This window comes from Macaca nemestrina, chromosome 3 (assembly GCF_043159975.1).
Source record: "Macaca nemestrina isolate mMacNem1 chromosome 3, mMacNem.hap1, whole genome shotgun sequence".
Taxonomy (NCBI): domain Eukaryota; kingdom Metazoa; phylum Chordata; class Mammalia; order Primates; family Cercopithecidae; genus Macaca; species Macaca nemestrina.
Window position 1 is genome coordinate 173,019,044 of NC_092127.1, and position 13,504 is coordinate 173,032,547.

At 41.7% G+C, this 13,504-nt stretch overlaps 1 long non-coding RNA gene across 1 annotated transcript in view; it reads left to right on the forward strand.

Annotated features, from left to right (window-relative positions):
• The first annotated feature begins 7,634 nt into the window (after positions 1-7,634).
• Positions 7,635-13,504, forward strand: part of LOC139362224 (uncharacterized) — a 37,442-nt gene continuing 31,572 nt past the window's right edge. Inside the window, exon 1 of the long non-coding RNA XR_011620646.1 lies at positions 7,635-7,918. This is a non-coding gene — a long non-coding RNA (uncharacterized lncRNA). The remainder of the gene's footprint in view (positions 7,919-13,504) is intronic.

Below are 13,504 nucleotides of genomic sequence, written 5' to 3' on the forward strand. Positions count from 1 at the left end.
AGGCCGGGTGCAGTGGCTCACGCCGGTAATCCCAGCACTTTGGGAGGCCGAGGTGGGTGGATCACCTGAGGTCAGGAGTTCGAGACCAGCCTGACCAATATGGTGAAACCCCACCTCTACTAAAAATACAAAAATTAGCTGGGCGTGGTGGTGGGCGCCTGTAGTCTCAGCTACTCGGGAGGCTGAGTCAGGAGGATTGCTTGAACCCGGGAGGCAGAGATTGCAGTGAGCCAAGATCATGCCACTGCACTCTAGCCTGGGCGACAGAATGAGACTCCGTCTCAAAAACAAAAACAAAACAAAAAAAAGTTTCATTGGCTCACAGTTATACAGGAAGGCTATATAGGAAGCATCGCTGGGGAGGACTCAGGAAACTTACGATCATGGTGGAAGGCGAAACGGAACCAAGTACGTACATCTTCACATGGTGGAGCAGGAGAGAGAGAGAGAGAGAAAAGGGGGAGGTGCTACAAACTTTTAAACAACCAGATCTCGGGAGAATTCACTCAGTATCATGAGAACAGCAAGGGGGAAATCCGCCCCCATAATCCAATCACCTCCCCGAGGGACCCTTCCCCAGCACTGGGGATTACAATTTGACATGATATTTGTGCAGAGACACAAATCCAAACCATATCAACATCTCAAAAGCGTTAGTTAAGTAAAAAAAAAGCCAGACTCAAAATATTGTCTGACTACATATTGTATGATTCCTATTAGTATGACTTCCCAGAAAAAGGCAAAGCTATAGGCACAGAAAAACAGATCAGTGGTTGCCAGGGCCTGTTGTTGGGAGAAGGGGGCTGGCTACAAAAAGCCTTAGGGAATTTGGAGAAGCAATGGAAATGTTTCATCTCCTCACTGTGGTGGTGGTTACACAACACATGTGTTTGGAAACACTCGTAAATTCTACACTAAAATAAATGAATTTTGTAGTGTGTGAATTATACCTCAGTAAACCTAACTTTAAAATAAAATGATCCATAGGAACCATGGAGCAGCAATAAAAGAACTTTGGCACTTCCCAAAGTCAAACAAATAACCTCTATTTTTTTCTGACTTTTATTTTTACTTTATGTATTTATTGAGATCCTTGTTAGCCATTAAAATATGCGTATTTTAAAGTAGAGGGCAATTAATCTCATCAAATATAGTAGCACTAGCATAGGAAAATATTTCTTTTTTCCAACTAAAATCACTCTTGCAGAGAGAATCAGATATGAATTCCATTGGGCAAAACACATTAGCAGCCTTTATCCATGTCAGATGATGCATAGGAAGGAATGCATTGTTTCAGACTCTGGAGAAGGGGAGATAAGGGCTGTTGCCCAGCCTATTCATGACTGACCTCGATGCACAATGACCTCAACACATAGGAAAGCTGGTCCTACATAACTAAGGCAAAATTGAATAGAGACAAATGCCAGGTGGGTGCTCTCAGAAGAATAACTTTGGCCAAGTGAAATAAGCCCAGCATGGATCACAGTCCAAGAATTTACATTCAGAATACTCTCTGACTTCTTTAGCTTTGCAGAAAGAGACCTGGTTTTCATAGTTCATCATAGATGTAGAAGAGTGTGCACTGATCGTTGTGAGCATTTTCCACCATTAAAACAAGTTTTCCTACTGAAAACACACTTCACTAATGAGTCATTAGTGTCAGCTCTTCAAAGAATGCGAGCTCCAAAACGTGTTGGTTGATAAATAAGTAACCCAAGGCTGGGTGCATGCAGAGAAGGAGACCAGTGATGTGGCTAGTGAGTATTGAGTATTTGCTGAGCCCAGATGTGTACGACATCACCTCACCCCGCCACAACCTATGAGGAAGATGTTGCTATCACCACTTTACAGACAGGGGATGAAAGCTTAGAAAGATGAGACCACTTGCTCTTAACCATCTTATATTTTCAAATGCAAATGTTCTATGTTTCTACGGCAAGTGGAAATAGTGATTCTGAATTAAATTTAGACAGAGGGTGGGGGAGGCAAGAGGAGCGAAAATAAAATCATAAAGACATGAACAGTGGTGTGTTGGTAAGTGCTTAACATCCGGCTCTGGGACAGGGGTGCTAATTTATGCCATAAATATTCTACTATGACCAAGTTCAAGCTATCCTCACGAAGTCAACCAGCTTGCAAACTTCCTGACAATTTAACAACTGGCTCTCCTGAGAGTTGTTTGTAGGGAAGTTTTTGATAAAAAACACAATTCAAAGAAAGGCTTACAGGAACCCTGAGTGAAGTAGAAGGCAGGCCATCCACACTACAACAAAACTTTGGGACCTTGAACTTTGGTTTCATAATCTCACAACTGAGAAGAGTCCCTCCACACTCTTGGAGCTAGCTACGCACCCACTGGAATCTTTAAGGTAAAATGAACCAGGGAAATTTCTCCCAAGAAGAGAATGGCATCCTTGATGTGAGCAGCTTTCCCCAAGTTCACAGATTAGACCTCTACTATCATGAAACTCTTATCTTTGAATATTTTTCCTTGCTTATGCCTCTGTGAACAATAGAAGCGGAAAAGGGGTCTGTTGTGGGCACTAATGGAGTAGACTTTTATTTGTAAAGGAGTTTGTAGCCAGCCTTATACATGGATAACCTTCTACTTTGACAAATAAAAGATGAAGGCCCAATGTAGGTGAGAAAATTTAATGGTACATGTGTTGCCTCATAATCAGTCAAAAACAAAATGTTGGTTCGTTCCTTTTAACCCACATCATGGGTTAAAGAGAACTTTGCCAGAAGGTCTTCACTCTTCTGAAAGGGCACCATTTGTTAGGTCCTTTTTCCATGGTTTAAAGTAAAAGAAGCAATGATTAGAAATCTATGCCTCATGATAGGCTCTATAGCAAATTCTAGGATAAAGGCTACAGTTACACAACAGACTTTAAATTCTCTTGTGAAAGTTATGCTAAACAATAGAATTGGCTAAACAGAAATGTACCTGCGCAGCTGCTGGCACTTGTGAACTATGGGGAAATACATCAAATGAAGATTATATAAATTCAGTGGTAGGGGATTGACAAAGAAATTGCTTAGTCAGGCCGGGTGCGGTGGCTCAAGCCTGTAATCCCAGCACTTTGGGAGGCCGAGACGGGCGGATCACGAGGCCAGGAGATCGAGAGACGATCCCGGCTAACACGGTGAAACCCCGTCTCTACTAAAAAATACAAAAAAACTAGCCGGGCGAGGTGGTGGGCGCCTGTAGTCCCAGCTACTCGGGAGGCTGAGGCAGGAGAACGGCGTAAACCCGGGAGGCGGAGCTTGCAGTGAGCTGAGATCCGGCCACTGCACTCCAGCCTGGGTGACAGAGCAAGACTCCGTCTCAAAAAAAAAAAAAAAAAAAAAAAAAAAGAAATTGCTTAGTCAAGTGAGTAAACTCTTTATCTAGCTCATTCTTTGATCTATTTGATTTTAGGAAGTTTGATTTATGGAGACCTTGGGTAAGGAACATACTCCAAACTCTTGGTATTATCCTCCCAATAGTCTTAATAATAGTCTCCCTGGCACGCTGTATTCTCTCAAAGGTTTCAAATGCTTGCATGCAGCCATCTCTAGAATGTCATATGGTCTCTCTTCAACTGGAATAAGAGGTGCTGAATGAGACGTGCAACCATGAGGACATCACAACCTATAAATGATGTGCTGAGACTGGAAACCCAAAAACAAGGTAATGGAGAGTGGCGCTAAGGCCCTAAGTTTTGGTTACACTCTCACCTAAGTGAGAACCTGACCAAAACGGAGGAATTTTTTAAAACAAAATTATGAGAGGCCATTGTTTTGAACTGAGCTCATGCGCTAATCCCCAACAAATCAAACCAAACCAAACCAAAGTGGAGTTGCTCACGCTAAGACTTTAAGGAAACACATAGATTCTAGAACAGACTAGGTTTTGACTTTCTCTTGCAAATCTCTATAACGAACGTTTCTGACAGCATAGGTATCCACCCTCTGAAGTTCCCATTAAGTCTTTTAACCAAATTCATTTCTTCTCACTTAGACCATCAAGCTTTAGATGATCAGGCAACAAAGGTTCCAGCCAGTTCCAGGTGAAGACACCAGCCCTGGCCATCAAGAAGCTACCTTGCCTCCACTAGACAGAACAGGGCGAGAGTTCCGTGATCCCCAAGAGGTAGGGACTCCGCCCCAAGCCAGCATGAAGCAGTTACAGAAAAAAAGAAAAACAAAAAACCATCTGTCTCTCTACTTCCCATAAAGATTTATGGGGATCACATCTCTGAGGGGGAGATAAGGCAGGAAAATAGAGTCTGGAGGCAGGGAACATAAGGCCGATTCACACTTCAGCTATAACAGGAAATATCCTCTCCACGGGGCGTACGCCATAAATGGCTTTGTAACTTTACTTCATCTTCTCCGTTTACATAAGGCGAACCTGAAGTAACCAGTGGAATCCTCTAGGGGGTATTTAAACTCCCAAAAATTCTGTAACAGAGCCTTTTGAGTTCCTATGCTCGGGCCCACTCCCACACTGTGGAGTGTACACTATCTTTTTCTATAAAAGCCTTCATTCCTTCCTTGCTTTGTGCGTTTTGTCCAATTTTTTGTTTAAGATGCCAAGAACCTGGGCACCCTCCACCGGTAACAGGTACAGCAGAATGACTGAAAGAGGGAAGAGAGCTGAAGGGTATGGAGGGATAACGGAGGAAGACAGAATGCAGGTGACAGATTTGAGACCTGCTGGTGAAAATGGAGGCTCCATTGGGAGTTCAAAAAAACCAAAGAACCCCAGGTCACCCCCTGTGCCTCATGGCCCCCTGAAATTTAAGGCTATGGGTGGGTCTGGGGACGGAACAGAAGCCTCTACTTACGGGAAGGCCAATAACCCAATCATCACTGGTCAGGGTTTAGAAAAGTGATCCCTGGAACAGGAAACAGACTGAGTCACTGAGAAGGGGAAACGGTGATTTCTGGTGACCACACTGTCAAACCTACTCTGATGTCCAAGCATAAAGAAGCAACTGTCTAGCCATCTGAGCCCCTCCAATAGTAAATAGCACCCCCCGTGTCCTCCATGTTAGCTTGGACCCCCACCACTGGCGAAGGGAAGCCTCCAGTGTCACGTGCTGCTCATAGATCTTACTTCTGAGTGCCTGATGCCAGCATTTTCTCCTGTCACGTAGTTTTTGACGCTTGCTGCTTAGCTTCTGACCTTATTTCTCATTCTCCTATTTGCAGCCTCATCATCAAGCCTGAAGGGCACACAGTCCTTCCTCTATAAATTTGGCTTTCCTTTGAATTCTCCCCACTCCCACACTCATGGCAGTTTTTAAACAAAGCCGCAAATTCCTTGACATTCCTTCCTTCTAGAGGTGCCACTGTGCAATTCTGAGATTGGGTCATAAATGGCCATTCAGCCCTGTGCTGCTATGTTAGGAAACTAACTACCCTGAGGCCACCGTGATGGAAAAGCCACATGTAGGCTCTCAGGGTGGTTGTGGGGGGGGGAAGTTCCAGCTGATCCGAACTTTTCATTCAACTTGCCAAGATACCACGTATGAGTAAAGCAATCTTGAACCCTCCTAGACAGCCCAGCCTCCATCTGAACACAGCAAATGACTTTAGTAGATGCTGTACGGAGCTTTTCCACTGACCTCTGCCTTAAATCTTTACACACAAAGTCCTGAGATATAATAAAATGGTTGCTGATTAAAGTCAGTAAGTTTGGGGGTAGTTTGTTATACAGCAGTGGATAACACCGCACCCCACTCACAGGCTGCTCTTTTGAAAAGCCTGGGGGCTGACAGTGGATCTAGTCCTAACTCCAGAACTGCTAAAATCCTTTGATCAGCACAATGAAACATTGGTTTATTTAATCCCATTGTATGAACCAAGAACAATTTTACTAGCCTATACACTACAAGTGTGCAATAAAGAATCACAACCTTCAACACACATTTTCTTAAAATATCCGTTTCTGAGGCCGGGCGCGGTGGCTCAAGCCTGTAATCCCAGCACTTTGGGAGGCCGAGACGGGCGGATCACGAGGTCAGCAGATGGAGACCATCCTGGCTAACATGGTGAAACTCCGTCTCTATTAAAAATACAAAAAACTAGCCGGGCGAGGTGGCAGGCGCCTGTAGTCCCACCTACTCGGGAGGCTGAGGCAGGAGAAGGGCGTGAACCCGGGAGGTGGAGCTTGCAGTGAGCTGAGATCCGGCCACTGCACTCCAGCCTGGGTGACAGAACGAGACTCCGTCTCAAAAAGAAAAAAAAATCAGTTTCTGGACCTAATGAACATCAGCTGTTTCTAAGATGTCCTGTTAATATTTGTTTGCTACTTGTTCATTCCCTTGTTTATGAACTACTCCCTATCACAGAAGTAGAAGCAGGGTCCCAAGATTCATAGACAATTTAAATGAGAAGATTTTATTCATTTATGTATAAGTGTTCCTGCTTGCATTTGAGAGAAACATTCTTCCAGCTGAGCAGCAAAACACCTCCATCACAATTCACAGAACAAGGAAGAATAAATTGGGAACTATCCCTTCAAACCTGTCATTCCAACTGAATTGCACGAACATGTATTGTCAGTTACCTGTCTAACTTATAGCTTACCTTTACTCATTCATGCCACTTTATTTACTGAGCATGTAAATATATCCAGTGCCATACTGGATTCTAGAACCACAGAGATGAGTGAGAAACAATAGTGGAACTGAGGAGTTTATAGTCTTGCAAAGGAAACAAACACATAGCAAGTATGTTAATTTTGTGATTGTAAATGCAAACATTCGTTAAGTCTTGATATTTCTGGGATTGGAGTGTGTCTTCTCAATGTCAAATCTTACTTTCATACCAGCTGCATAAAAATACAGCTGCACTGAAATACATCATACAGCCCCATTTTCTCACCTCAGCAAATTATTCGCATTGGTAACAGTATTTTAACTAAACTTTGGATCTCTAATTTGTTGCTTAAAATGTCTTTCAGAAGATTGTGTTATGATGAAACATTAAAAACAAAAACATACGTGCATACAGAAAAAAGTACCTCTCTTCAATAGGCAATGCAATTAAAGGGGGTCTCTCAGGAATAGCCAATAGAGCTTTCAAACCAGGGAGAGACAGGTGGAACCAATGCACGCGCCATGAAGGGTTATCACTCAGGCTCTAAAAGTCTCTCTGTTCAAAGCTTCCTGTTCCTTAAACAGCAGCCATTTAACTTTTAGCAATATGTCATTTGCTACTCTTGTATGATCCTATACTGGTGGATACATGTCATTACAGAGTTTTTCAAACCCATAAAATGTAGAACACCACAAGTGAACTCTAATGTAAACTATGGGTGGACCTGGCGCAGTGGCTCATGGCCTGTAATCGCAGCACTTTAAGGGGCCAAGGCGGGCAGATCATGAGGTCGAGCGATCGAGACCATCCTGGCCAACGTGGTGAAACCCCATCTCTACTAAAAATACCAAAATTAGCTGGGCATGGTGGTGCACACCTATAGTCCCGGCTACTCCGGAGGCTGAGGCGGGAGAATCGCTTGAACCCGGGAGGCGGAGGTTGCAGTGAGCCGAGATCGTGCCACTGCACTCCAGCCTGGCAACAGAGGGAGACTCCGTCTCAAAGCAACAAACAAACAAACAAACGGAACTATGGGTGATAATGATGTGTCAATGTAGGTTCATCAGTTGTAACACGTACACCAGCGATCCTCAACCTTAGTGGTTTTGGGATGAAACTGTTCCACCTCAGATCCTCAGGCTTAAGTTAGAGTCTCATAAGGAGAGCGCAACCTAGATCCCTCGCATGCGCAGTTCACCATCGAGTTGGTGCTCCTATGAGAGTCTACTGCTGCTGCCCATCTGACAGGAGACGGGGCTCCGGCAGTAATGCTCGCTTGCCGCTCACGTCCTGTTGCGCAGCCCAGCTCCTAACAGGCCACAGCCAGGTATGGGTCCATGGCCAGGGGACTCGGGACCTCTGATGGATACCACTGGTGAGGGATGCTGATAATGGGGGAGGCTATGCATGTATGAGGGCAAAGAGAATATGGGGTATCTCTGCACCTTCCTCTCAATTTTGCTGTGAAAATAAAAGTACTGTAACAAATTAAGGTCTTAAAAATATTACATATTATTTATCTTTATTACTGATGTCTTTGATAACCCTTTAAATTTTGTAACCAAGGCCAATGCCTCAGCAACTGCATCCCAGTCCCAGCCCGTGTGGTTCATCATGTGCTGCCAAATCATCAAAGGGTTTTGCTTCCAGTGACTCTTACATAAATACAAACATCATTTTACAAGATTTTTAAATTTAATTACAAAAATACTGCATACTCATAAAAACTAAAAAGCAGAAAACAGCAGATGGGATGTGGTAGCTCACACCTGTAATCCTAGTACTTTGGGAGACCAAGGTGGGCAGATTTCTTGAGGTCAGGAGTTCGAGTCCAGCCTGGCCAACATGGCCATCTCTACTGAAAATACAAAAATTGGCCGAGCGTGGTAGCATGTGCCTGTAATCCCAGCTACTCAGGAGGTTGAGGCAGGAGAATCATTTGAACCCGGGACGCAGAAGTTGTCGTGAGCCGAGATTGCACTACCGCATCCCAGCCTGGGTGACAGAGTGAGACTCCATCTCAAAAAAACTAAAAAATAAAAAAAAGGGAAAGTAGCATAAAGTAAAAAGTAAGTCTCTTATATTGTGCTCCTCTCAATCCCATTTCCAGAATAAATTGTGTATTTATTCTGTTAACAAATTATGTATCCATCCAGGTAGTTTTTAGTATAAATACATGCAAAGTATGCATGTGATACATGCCCTTTAAAAAACAAATGGGATAATTTATACCACTGTTCTGAACCTGATGGGTTGTTTTTTTTTTTTTTCATTTAAGGACATAATAGATACTTTTCCATATCCTTCTGTTCTAGCTTGTTCTGTTTGAGCTGCTGCATAGAAATCCATTGTACTGTGTCTTAGTTCATTCAGGCTGCTATAATACCATAAACTGGCAAACAATAGAATTGCGTATCCTACAGTTCTGGAGGCTGGGAACGCCAAGATCAAGGTGCTGGCAGTTGTGGTATCTGGTAAAGGGCCACTTCCTGGTTCATAGATGACGCTTTCTAACTGTGTCCTCACATCATGAAAGGATCTAATTAGCTCCCTTTAGCCTCTTTTATTAGGACACTAATCCCACTTCTAAGAATTCTTTCCTCGTGACTTACTCATTTCCCAAAAGGCCCCACCTCCCAATACCATTGCCTTGGGAGTTTCAGTTTCAATATATGAATTTTGGGGGTACAGCAATATTCAGACCAGAGCATACAGCCATGTCATAATTTAATCCATTCTCTATTGATAGACATCCAGGTTGTTTCTAGAATTTGTTGTTTCAAACAATGTTACAACAACAAAATCCCCAATCATAGTTTTGCTTGTTTGTTCTAATTTAAATTTTTGATTAATATTGCCAAATTGCTTTTCTAAATATTTTATGTATTTTTTTCACCGTCCATCAACATTTTAGTGAGTATCTATTTCCTCTCTCCATGACAAAGGCTGTACGTCATTAAATTTTAAGTGCTAATCTGATAGGTAATTCTATTGTTTTATTTTGATTTTTAAATTATCTTTTCATAGATTCATTAGCCACTCACTGCTCTGCTGTGAATTTTGTGTTCATATCCTTTGTCCATATTTCTATTAGGTCACTGATCTTTTCCATGCAGATTGGTATGAATTGTTTTCATATTAAAGAGATTAGTCCTTTTTGTGTCACATATTGCAAACAATTTTCTTTCTAAAGGTTTTTTTTGCTTGTTTTTTTGTGAATTTTTTTTGTTTTTTGTTTTTTTGTTTTGTTGTTTTGTTTCGTTTTAGGTTTTTTTTTTTTTTTTTTTTTTTTTTTTTTTTTTTTTTTGCTGCATGGAAGTTTCAGGTTTTTTTGTTTTTTGTTTTTGAGATGAAGTTTTACTCTTGTTGCCCAGGCTTGAGTGCAATGGCACGATCTCAGCTCACTGCAACCTCTGCCTCCCAGGTTCAAGCAATTCTCCTGCTTCAGCCTCCTAAGTAGCTGGGATTACAGGCATGTGCCACCATATCCAGCTATTTTTTTGTGTTTTTAGTAGAGACAGGGTTTCACCATGTTGGCCAGGCTGGTTTCGAACTCCTGACCTCAGGTAATCCATCCACCTCTGCCTACCAAAATGCTGGGATTACACGTGTGAGCCACCATGCCCAGCCACAGTTTCAGAGTTTAAAAAAATATATTTAAATAATCAGCATTATCATTAGTAGTGTCTTAATTTCATGTCATTATTTAGTATGCCCTTCCCCATTCAAATTTTCAAAAAATCCAATTCTAGGATTGTTGTTGCTGTTATGTCATTTATTTGAGAGGTTGAGCCATTGAATTGCCTTTGGTTGAAAGAAGTGATGTAGAGATCCAGGTGACCTTTCAAATGGCTTTCTATTTTCGCAACGTACTTTATTGATGAAGTATGAAAAAGGGTGAAGAAGGCCATCTTTTACCACCATTTGAGAAGCCAGCTTTATCTTAAAATAATGTTCATATGTACTTTTGTTGATTTCTGAATTTTCCATTCAGTTTATTTAATAGAATCTTTCTGTCTCCATACTGGCCTATAGCATGTTAATTACTGTAATATAATGATACATTTAAACATTTGATATATTTCCTCTCATAGTTGCTTTTTATCTGAAGATTTTTTATTTCCTGGCTCTTCATCCATGTTTGCTTTTCTATATGTACCTTAGAACAATTTCATCAAGTTTTTAAAAGCCCTGTATTCTGACTGGCCTTATGTTGAATTCATAAGTTAATTTCAGGATAATTTATATTGTTAAATCTTTAAAATAATACTTATAACTTTTTAATTCATAGAAAAAGGAACACATGTCTGTCGATGGTACTAAAGTCTTCTTGAGCAAAATAATATTGCATCACGTGGCATATCTTTGAAAGTTTAAGGAAGGAGATCTTATCCATATTCTGTAATTACTATTTACATTTGTTTTAACATAAACTCATTCATTCTATAAGCAGTGTTGGAGCATCTACTGCATGTAGTCGGCATCATATTAGACCATGAAAAACAGAACAAAGTGACTGCATGGTCCCTAATCTGCCACCTCCTGATACAGATGATTATTTCTAGTAGGGAAGACAGTCATAAAAAATTTCAGTGTAATGTAATGACTGCTATAACAGGAACAGTACAGTATGGGATTGTAGAATCATACAGATTGGAATTCCTTGTAGAATTATGGAATATAGAATGATGGAGTTTGAAGAGGAGCTTATTTTCCTAAGGATTTGTCCAGTGCTTTCAAGACATGACATGTCCACTAGATTTTGAGGTAAAGTGGACATTGGCCAATAAGAGTATTGTCCATTCATGTATGTTCTAGAGTCATGATGTTACTTTAAAAAAGTGTTTTATTTTATTTATTTATTTTTCCGAGACGGACTCTTGCTCTGTTACCCAGGCTGGAGTGGAGTGGTGTGATCTCAGCTCACTGCAACCTCCGCCTCCCAGGTTCAAGCAATTCTCCTGCCTCCTGAGAAGATGGGATTACAGGCACCCGCCACCACACCCAGGTAATTTTTGTATTTTTAGTAGAGATAGGGTTTCACCATGTTGGTCAGGCTGATCTCAAACTCCTGACCTCGTGATCCGCCTGCCTCGGCCTCCCAAAGTGCTGGGATTATAGGCGTGAGCCACAGCACCTGGCCAAAAAATTGTTTTAATTGAAAATAACATCTTATGAGCTGGCACGGTGGCTCATGCCTGTAGTCCCAGCTACTCAGGTGGCTGAAGTGAAGGATCACTTGAGCCCGGAGGTTCTAGTTTCCAGTGAGCTATGATCATGCCACTAGCCTGGCCCACAGCACAAGACCCCTCTAAAAAAATAAATAACATCTTATTGCAAAAGTACTCATTAATAATTGAATATTATATACAGGCAACTTTTCATATATATGAGTGAATTTTTTAGATAGTATAGATACGAATTTTTTCTTTTTCTTTTTTTTTTTCTTTTGAGACAGAGTCTTGCTCTGTCACCCAGGCTGGAGTGCAGTGGCATGATCTCAGCTCACTGCAACCTCCGCCTCCCAGGTTCAAACGATTCTACTGCCTCAGCCTCCCTAGTAGCTGGGATTACAGGCACCCACTACTATGCCTGGCTAATTTTTGCATTTTTAGTAGAGACGGGGTTTCACCATGCTAGTCAGGCTGCTCTCAAACTCCTGAGCTCAGGTGATCCGCCTGCCTCAGCCTCCCAGTGTGCTAGGATTACAGGCGTGAGCCACTGCACCCAGCCAGATATGAATTTTTAACTGTTATACATGATGCAAATACTTTCCCAGCCAACTTTATTGATTTCCATGGTACGAAAGTTCAAAAATGTTAGACAGTTAAATCCGTCACTTCCAGTTTAATTTCTCTTATTGTTTCAATCTTTCAAATGCCACCATCTCTACAAAGACCTAGTAAATGGGGTCCCATTTTGGCCACCACATTTCAGTTGTCACATGGAACATCTGAATAGGATCCAAAAATGATGAGAAATGAAAAGTAAGTTTCCATTTTTTCACAAGTAAAAGTTAAAATAGAACAGACCAAAGACAGAACTTATGTATTATCCCCAAGAATAATACAGAGGATAATGAGCAATGATTTTCCATGTTCAATAATTTTGATTAAGAGAAAATGTGTTTACAGCAAAGTTGAAGAGTTTAGAGGAACATAAGGAAAAACTTATTTGCTATCAGGGTGTTAGAACAATGAGATAAGGCTGGGCGCAGTGGCTCTTGCCTGTAATCCCAGCACTTTGGGAGGCTGAGGCAGGGGGATCATGAGGTCAGGAGATCAAGACCACCCTGGCTAACATGGTGAAATCCCGTCTCTACTAAAAATACCAAAAAAAAATAAAAAATAAAAAATAACCAGGCGTGGTGGCAGGCGCCTGTAGTCCCAGCTACTCGGGAGATTGAGGCAGGAGAATGGCGTGAACCCGGGAGGCAGAGCTTGCAGTGAACAGAGATCACGCCACTGCACTCCAGCCTAGGCTACAGACCGAGACTCTGTCTCAAAAAAAAAAAACAAACAATGAGAGAAACTCCAAAATAAGATAAGAATCTCCTGCCCCATAGGTTTTCCAAAGATAATAGAAACAATTTCTCCTTAATGGTTTATACCAATAGTTTACAAACTAGAGTTCTTATTTGGAGTAACTTGTGGAAGGTGAGAGAAAGGGATAGGACTGTTAGCAGCAGACTAGGGCTAGGGGCTATTGGTGAAACCTTAGATCTGGAAAATCTGGTTTATCCTGTCCTCTCTTGACAGGTGGGTGCTGACTCATATGATAACTCAAGGTTTCTTCTCAACAGTGCTTGATAGTAGTCAAAGTACAAGTCACATTCTTAGAAATAATAATAGTAGTCACAGCTCTGTATAAATTCATGTTTGACTGTGGAAAATGGGCTCACAGTGAACACTTT